Here is a 7766-nt window from a genome sequence, read left to right as displayed (position 1 = left end):
TTCTTCAAACCCTGATCGAACTCGGTATTAAAACAACGCCGGTCATGCAGGGGAGCAAATTATTGTTTTTCAACGATCCGGAATTTGGGCACAAATACATCGATTCTCTGTCCTTTCTGACTATGAAATTAAGTTCTATGCTGGAAGCTTTGGGGTTTGTTAACATGTGTAAAGGTTATTTTCCACACAGATTCAGCTCTCAGGCAAATCTTAACTACGTAGGACCCTTTCCCCCGGCCTCGGATTACGGCGTTGAACGCATGACGGCTTCTGAGCGGGGTGAGTTTGACAAATGGTACGCCGAAGCGTCTCGACTCACTTTTGATTTTGCTCGTGAGGCGCTGCGTTACTGTAAAAACGATGTTGATATCTTGGCAGAGGGATGTAATTTATTCCGTGCTCAATTTATCAAAGACACTAACGTCGATCCTCTTCTTTCCGTCACCATAGCGTCGGCGTGTGTAAGAGTATTTCGGACAAATTTCCTTTCAGAGAAGATGCTGGCGATTCCCTCTCCGCTAAACTATCGCGAGCGATACAAAAACTACTCTGATGCCTCTATCCAGTGGTTGGAGTGGGAAGCGCAGAAACGAGGCATTTATATCCAACACGCCGCAAATCAAGGTGAAAAAACTATTTCCGCCCTCAAAATACAAGTTGATGGATATTCAGAGCGTGACGGTGTTGCTACTGTATGGGAATTTATGGGATGTTTTTATCACGGATGCAGCGACTGTTTTCACCCCAAAACCGTCTGTCCTCTGAGAGGTGTGACGTTTGCAGAACTGAGATCCAAAACCGAACAGAGGCTGGAGCGGCTGAGGCACGTCTGCGGTTTGAACGTGGTTGTAATGTGGGAGCATGAGTGGAAGGAGATGAAATTGTCTCATCCTGGGCTGAGCGTGTTTTTAAAATCCTTTAACCCGCCCTCCCCTCTGCTTCCCCGCGACGCTCTCTTTGGAGGCAGAACATCTGCGTTTTCTCTGCGTTACACCAGCGGACCCGGGGAGACCATCCATTACGCCGACGTCACGTCGCTCTACCCGTATGTCAACTGTGCATTTGCATACCCGCTAGGTCACCCCAAACTGATTCACAAAGATTTTGAGGAGTCCCAAAACTATTTTGGCTTGATCAGAGCAACCGTAAATCCACCGCGGGGTCTGTATTTCCCGGTCCTACCGTCCAAAACGTCTCGAGGGAAATTAGTCTTCACTCTCTGCCGCACCTGCGCCGAGATGAATAATCAGGATGACGCATGCGTGCACGACGACGGAGCCAGAGCTCTGACGGGTGTTTGGGTGACGGTAGAATTCAACAAAGCTCTGCAGATGGGGTACAAACTAGCTAAAATCATAGAAGTCTGGCATTTTGAACAAAGTAGCAGTAGCATATTTGTCGGTTACATGCATACTTTTCTGAAAGGCAAACAGGAGGCTTCGGGATATCCTGCCGACGTCGTCGATGAGGAGAGCCGACGAAAATACATCTCGGACTATCATCAAAATCAGGGGATTTTGTTAGACGCAGCCAACATCAAACCGAACCCGGCCAAGCGACAGGTGGCCAAACTGTCTCAACAGCTTCTGGGGTAAATTTGCCCAAAAAAGTAATTTGCGTCAGACAGTGTTCATTTCAGAGCCGGGGGAGTTTTTTAAATATCTCTTTTCAGGGACGTACGAAATTCACTACTTTCGAATACTCACTGAAAAAATCGCTCTGATTCAATGGACTTACAGCAAAAGAAAGTGTGTGGCTCCGCCAAACAAAACCGATAATGTATTCATCGCCGCTTTTACGACCGCCTACGCGCGTCTAAAACTCTACGGTTACATGGAAGAATTGCAAGACAGAGTTTTGTACGTGGATACAGACAGCGTCATTTACGTAGTGCGCGAGGGACAGGTGCCTTTAAAATACGGTAATTACCTGGGTGATTTGACGGACGAATTGGGGGGCGACACCATTCAAGAATTTGTTTCTGCCGGACCAAAATGTTACGGATATCAGACAAAGGAAAAACTCAAAGTGGTCTTGCGCGCAAAAGGAATCACGCAGACGCAGGATGCATGCCGGACCGTTAATTTCGACAGTTTGAAACTTCTTGTAAACGAGTATTTGAGAGGATCGGTTTATTCTGTCATAGAAACGCCTCAAACCGGTATAAAATGCGATAAAGGGGGATTTTTTTTGAGAGACTCTGCATTTGTGAAAAGATTTCGTGTCGTGTATGACAAAAGACGATTGTTGCCGGACGGCAAGACTTTACCTTTCGGATATTAACCATGTCACAATTCCCCGAAGGCGAACAGGTGGATTTCGACCCCCGACTTCAGTGCCCGTTCTCCTGTCTGGTGGCGGGCCCTAGTGGCTGTGGAAAATCATTCTTTGTAAAAAATGTTTTACAGCATAGTCATCATGTTTTTGATAAAATTCCTGTCAATGTGGTGTGGATATATACGTCTTTCCAGCCAATGTATGCAGAGCTGCAGAAACTGAATAAAGATATTAAATTCATTCAAGGCATCCCCGACTCATTTGAAGATGAAGGATTGTTTCCGGAAGACCAGACTCATTTGGTTATTCTGGACGACGTCATATTCGAGGCCGCGGATCATCCCGAAGTTGTGAAAATCTTTACCCAATACAGACATCACAAGAATATGAGCGTAATTCTTTTAACTCAAAATATTTTTCATCAAGGCAAGTTTAGCCGCACGATAAGTTTAAACAGTAATTATCTAGTGCTGTTTAAAAACCCTCGAGATAAACTTCAGACAAATATATTAGCTCGACAGATTTACCCCACGCAAAGAAAGTTCTTCCTAGAGTCCTTTGCAGACGCAACTTTACAGCCGCACGGATATTTATTGATTGATTTAACTCCGAGCTGTCCAGAACCTCTTAGGTTGAGAACGGGAATACTTCCCAACGAATGGCCCGCAGTTTATTCTCCTAAATAATTGTGTTTTTCAATAAAAGTAATTCATTAATTACATAATGTCTGCGCGTATGAAAAGAAACGCTCCTCTGCTCAAGGCTTTGTACAACGCCACACCACGGAAACGAAGAGACATTATAAACCACTCCTCCGAAGATTTCTTAAAAAGCTTATGCGAGATTGCTGTAAATTTATTGAAGGGAAATATTCCACTCTCCCCTGCCCTGTTCAAAAAACTCCAAAGGCAGAAAAAGGCAATCAGATTATTAGCCGACAGAAAAAACACGTTGGCGCACAAAAGACGCGTTCTGAAGAAACAGTCTGGAGGTTTTCTGCTGCCGCTGCTATCGGCCATAATCCCTCTTGTCGGTAACTTGTTTGGCGGTTTAATAAACAGATGAGTGGATTAAAGAATACGCAGAAAATGTTCCTGCTTTCGCCGCAACAGTTTAACCGTTTAAAGGCTGCACCTGACACATCCATCAGAGAGAAGGCGGAGAGTGGATTGGATCAACAAATGTCAGAAATTCTGTCTAACGTGAGTTTGGATCCTTATGAAAAAATGAAAAGATACGACTCTTTATTGCAAAAATATCTGTCGCTCATGAAACAAGGTAAACAGGAAGAAGGAAGAGTAACTTTGACTCTGGGAGAGAAACAACCGGAAGCCTCAGAACGCTCCAACCAACCGGAATCACCCCAGCGTCTGACGGATGGAGTGACGTCTGACGTTTTAAAAAGCCTGCCTTTGCGTCATCGTCAAAACGCAGAATATATCATGAAAAAATTATCTGACGGTCGCGTCGAGTGGACGGACAGAGGAGAGTTTATTCATCGCGGGGAGCGTCATGAGGGATCCCACGTGATTGATTTAATGAAATATTTAATGGTGCCCCGTAAAGAGAGCAAAAAAACAAATCCGCCCGTGGGCTGGTCTTTGTTTGTGAAATCTTTACAAGATCTGAACGTTCCTCATTCTCTGATAACCAACCCACGAGCGAGAGAGGAATTAGGACGTCTTAAAACGGTTAACCCCTCCCCCTCACCCTCAAGGAGGAGAAAATCTGCCACACTCTCTCCACGCTGGACTACGCCCATGACTCCGAAATATCCTGGTTGGATAACCTTCTCATCTTGAAATAATGAAACTTTAAGCTTGTTTTATTCTTAATAAAATATTTTTATTACAAGAATCATCGGTTACAGTCGTCTTTTTTTTTTTACAAAATACACTTACACACAAAAGTTTTTAAAGAACATGCGTTGTGGCAAATCCCGTGAAATCCTCTGATGCATTTGCGGTTTCTTTCAACAAATTGTGATACAAGGGCGTCATTTTCTACTACGTTGTTATTATATAAAGACAATACCCGATTATAAGACAGTCCGCGGGCTCTATGATAGAGGTAAAAAATACAATGCTGGCCGCAGACTGAAGAGAGCGTATGCTGTATCTGTTTTGTGTGGTAATAGACGCGTTCGGCTCTCTCCTTAAAAAAACGCAGGATGCTTCGAGGGTAGTGGGAAAAATCTGGTGCGAAGCCGTAGGAATCAAAAAACGTAGCTGTTCCGTCTTGATCCAGGGTTATAGCGAGCCAGTGCTCACCGGGCATATGGGAAGGATGCGTGTTCACGATAAAAAAGGCGGGTGTGTCAAAATCTCTTTGTAAAAATTTTAACTGATCGGCCGCCCAGACTCCGCAGAATAAATCCCCGACCAAACATTGCAGTATAGTTTCAATCTCGTTACTATTCATCGTCCTCAGGGAGATCAATAGTAATCTACAAGAACTTCTCTTTTGGAATTGATCTCTAGGATCGAATCGTAGCAGGCATATACGATCAACGTGGCTGTTTGCAGTAGAGGTTGTCTAAAGCGCATCTCCAGCCTCAGATTTCCTGTGGAAACCGGCGTCAACGCGTCATTGTCGTCTCCGGGGCATAGATTAAAAACAAACAGTGAATAACCGTTTTCAAATTCTTCCCGATTTATTGCTAGCGGTAAATCTTTCAAATGTCTTCCCGTGGCTGCAAATATATTATAAAACTCCCTGACCGAAGCCCCCTGGTTAAATTGAGGCTGATATGCTTTCGCTGGCACCTGTCTCCCATCCCTGCACAAGGCCAAAAATTCTACGTCATTATGCATGAAATTGAAAGGCGATAAGTCTCTTCTTCCTGTAAAAGCGTCGTGATTTACCATACATAAAACTACGTATCTGGGCATGGTGCCCAAAAATAAATTTTCCTGGTTGCAGATTCTGGAATTTTGAGGGATGGAATACGTTTTGACTTGTACTCGCGAGAGCGGGTACAGAGCATTTCCTTTCATCAGCGCCGACGCGTGCCCTAAGCGAACGGCCGGGGACACTGTGACTTTCTTCACGTACAGAGAAGCGCCCGTTATGTTTAAACGGAACGCTGAGTCACGCGCCATCATGAGAACAAAGTCGTCGCTGGCTCGGGTAAGCTTGATTCTCAAGTCGACAGAATTTAAAAGCAACCGCTCACAGAAAAATATGTCTGCGTGTAACGGACCCAACAGGTGAACCTCTCGGGAATTAGCTGTAAAATCCGCTCTCTTTCTGTATCCTAGATTGAGACCGTTTAAGGCAAAATTATCAATCGCTCCGGCCGTGTCTTTGTAAAACAAACCGCCGGTAAATTGACTGCTGAGAGTAGCGGGGGAATAATTAAGCAGCGTCTCGATGATTGCTCTGTAGGGATGCGTGGAGCTAGACTGCGAGATTAACCGATCCCCCAACGTCACGTCGCATTGGCTGAAAATTGCATTGAGAGGATAATTAATCAGCCCCACTTCGGCTCCGTCCGGTAAGTCAGTGCCATCGGTTTTGGTAATCTTCAAACTCAGATGGAGCAATGTATCGTTCAAATCCAAATATTTATCACCGTCCCCCGGAATGAAAAACTCTATCGGGCCGGTAGAAGTTATAGCCGAAAGGGGACGTATTTCTGTAGTTATCTTATCTTCGACGGACCATTGCGTCATTGGCGTGGAGAAAAGATCCAATTCAGCCAGCGTACACTCTGCCGATTTCAGGTGCGGGGCCGTCATGTCGGTGAAGTATTAAAATATGTCAGAGTGTGAGAGAGATCTACTCTTTCCAGAGGCGTTTTTCTTTTTTGAACGTTTCTTCCTGCGGGTTTTGTTTTTATGCTGTGATGGTGGGAGACGATCGCCAGGGGGGCGTTTCCTCATTCGTCTAGCCAAAACCATCATTCCGCCAGCGCCTCGCTGGTCCGATTTTCGTTTGAGATTAGTCATAACCTGACCTATAACGTCAGTCGCTATATTTGCTCCGGCAGTTTTCAGATGGGGTTTAACGACGGCGAACCCTTTTTTTATTAAAGGGCTGACGAAGCGAAATAATCTTGAAAATATCGAGCCGATTCCACGTCCGTACATAACAGGCGCTCCGGAGAATCCCGGTAGAGCGCCCCCTACCTGGCTCTCGTAGTAATTTACAAGACGATGCGGATCATCTATTCTGTGGTGAAACTCTTTCATTTTTTCACAGAGGTTTGACGGGGTCTAAAGTGGAGCTTGAGAATAGATTTTCCGTATTTGAAATTAAAAAATAGATTAGTATCCGATTTAATTTCTACGCGGATGGTCTTGATGTGATTCTTTGACACCGGTACGTAATGCACCGTGGAAAATTTCTCATGTACAGAATCGCCAAATTCACCTCGGACGTCTACAACGGCCAGCAGCGGTGAATAGCTGTCTCCGACTGCTTGAGGTTCTATAAAGTCCGTGTATATAAATAAATTTGAAAGTCCCGCTTGAAGATCGCTCAGGTGAGGAGCCGAGCGATTGTGAATATTCCACCACGCGTTGGGAATCAAACCTAGTATGTAACCTAACGTAGGCCGTACGCGAATACTCGTTCTCCCGGAGCCTTTGAATTCGAAACATTTTTTGATATCGTTGTAAGACATTGCGTTGCCATCGTCAAACTTCTTAATTACAGGGTTAATCTGATCCAACAATTCTGCACGGGATGAATAGTAACCTCTGGTCAATTTCTTATTCTCTGGAAGGTAGGCCTCATCTTGGATTTGCACAATAGCTGCTACGCCCTCGACATTATACCACGTTCGAGGATACGTTATTTCAACGAGACCCACTACCCAATGTCCATTCAACTCCAGGCTTCTAGCCAAATCCGTCGTAAAACACGAGCTGGTATTTTCCGGAAATATGCCTTTACTGGCGTTTGACGGCAGCGTGATGTAGAATCCATCATCCAACGACGGTTCCATAGTTCCTGAATGCAGGACCCTACGCACGCATGTTCCTTTTAAACGTTCTTCAAATCAGAAGCCTTCACCCAGCTGTCAAATTTTTCCGGCCAGTTTTTCCAATGCACCAAAGCGTATGTTTTCCCCCTCAACTTGCGACGTTTTAGAATTTTCTCTACCGGGTAAAATTTATCACCATCAAATTTCACTTTCTGTAGTTCTGACTCGTAAAACGATCCCTGAATTTCTTCTCCATCAAAATCCTTAAGTTTGTAGACGGGAGGCACGCGATGCAGGCGGTCAGACACTGTAAAAACCTCGTCGGTAAAACTCTGCTGATATTTCTTGTCAAAAACTCCTCTCATTTTCGATATTCTTACCCGATCTCCCGTTTCAAATTTCATTTTTGAATTACTCGCTTGGATGGGGAAAGTACCATAGAGATTTTGAAATACCGCGTCTCTATTCTGAGAGTTGACTTGCGTCGGACACATTTTAATACTTTTATGATAGCTGTGGTTGTAAGAGTGCATCAGATCCGGTAATACATCCACATAAC

This window comes from Brachionichthys hirsutus, unplaced genomic scaffold, assembly GCF_040956055.1.
Source record: "Brachionichthys hirsutus isolate HB-005 unplaced genomic scaffold, CSIRO-AGI_Bhir_v1 contig_1021, whole genome shotgun sequence".
NCBI classification, from domain to species: domain Eukaryota; kingdom Metazoa; phylum Chordata; class Actinopteri; order Lophiiformes; family Brachionichthyidae; genus Brachionichthys; species Brachionichthys hirsutus.
The sequence above is the reverse complement of the archived record's forward strand: the minus strand, read 5'-3'. Positions refer to the sequence as shown.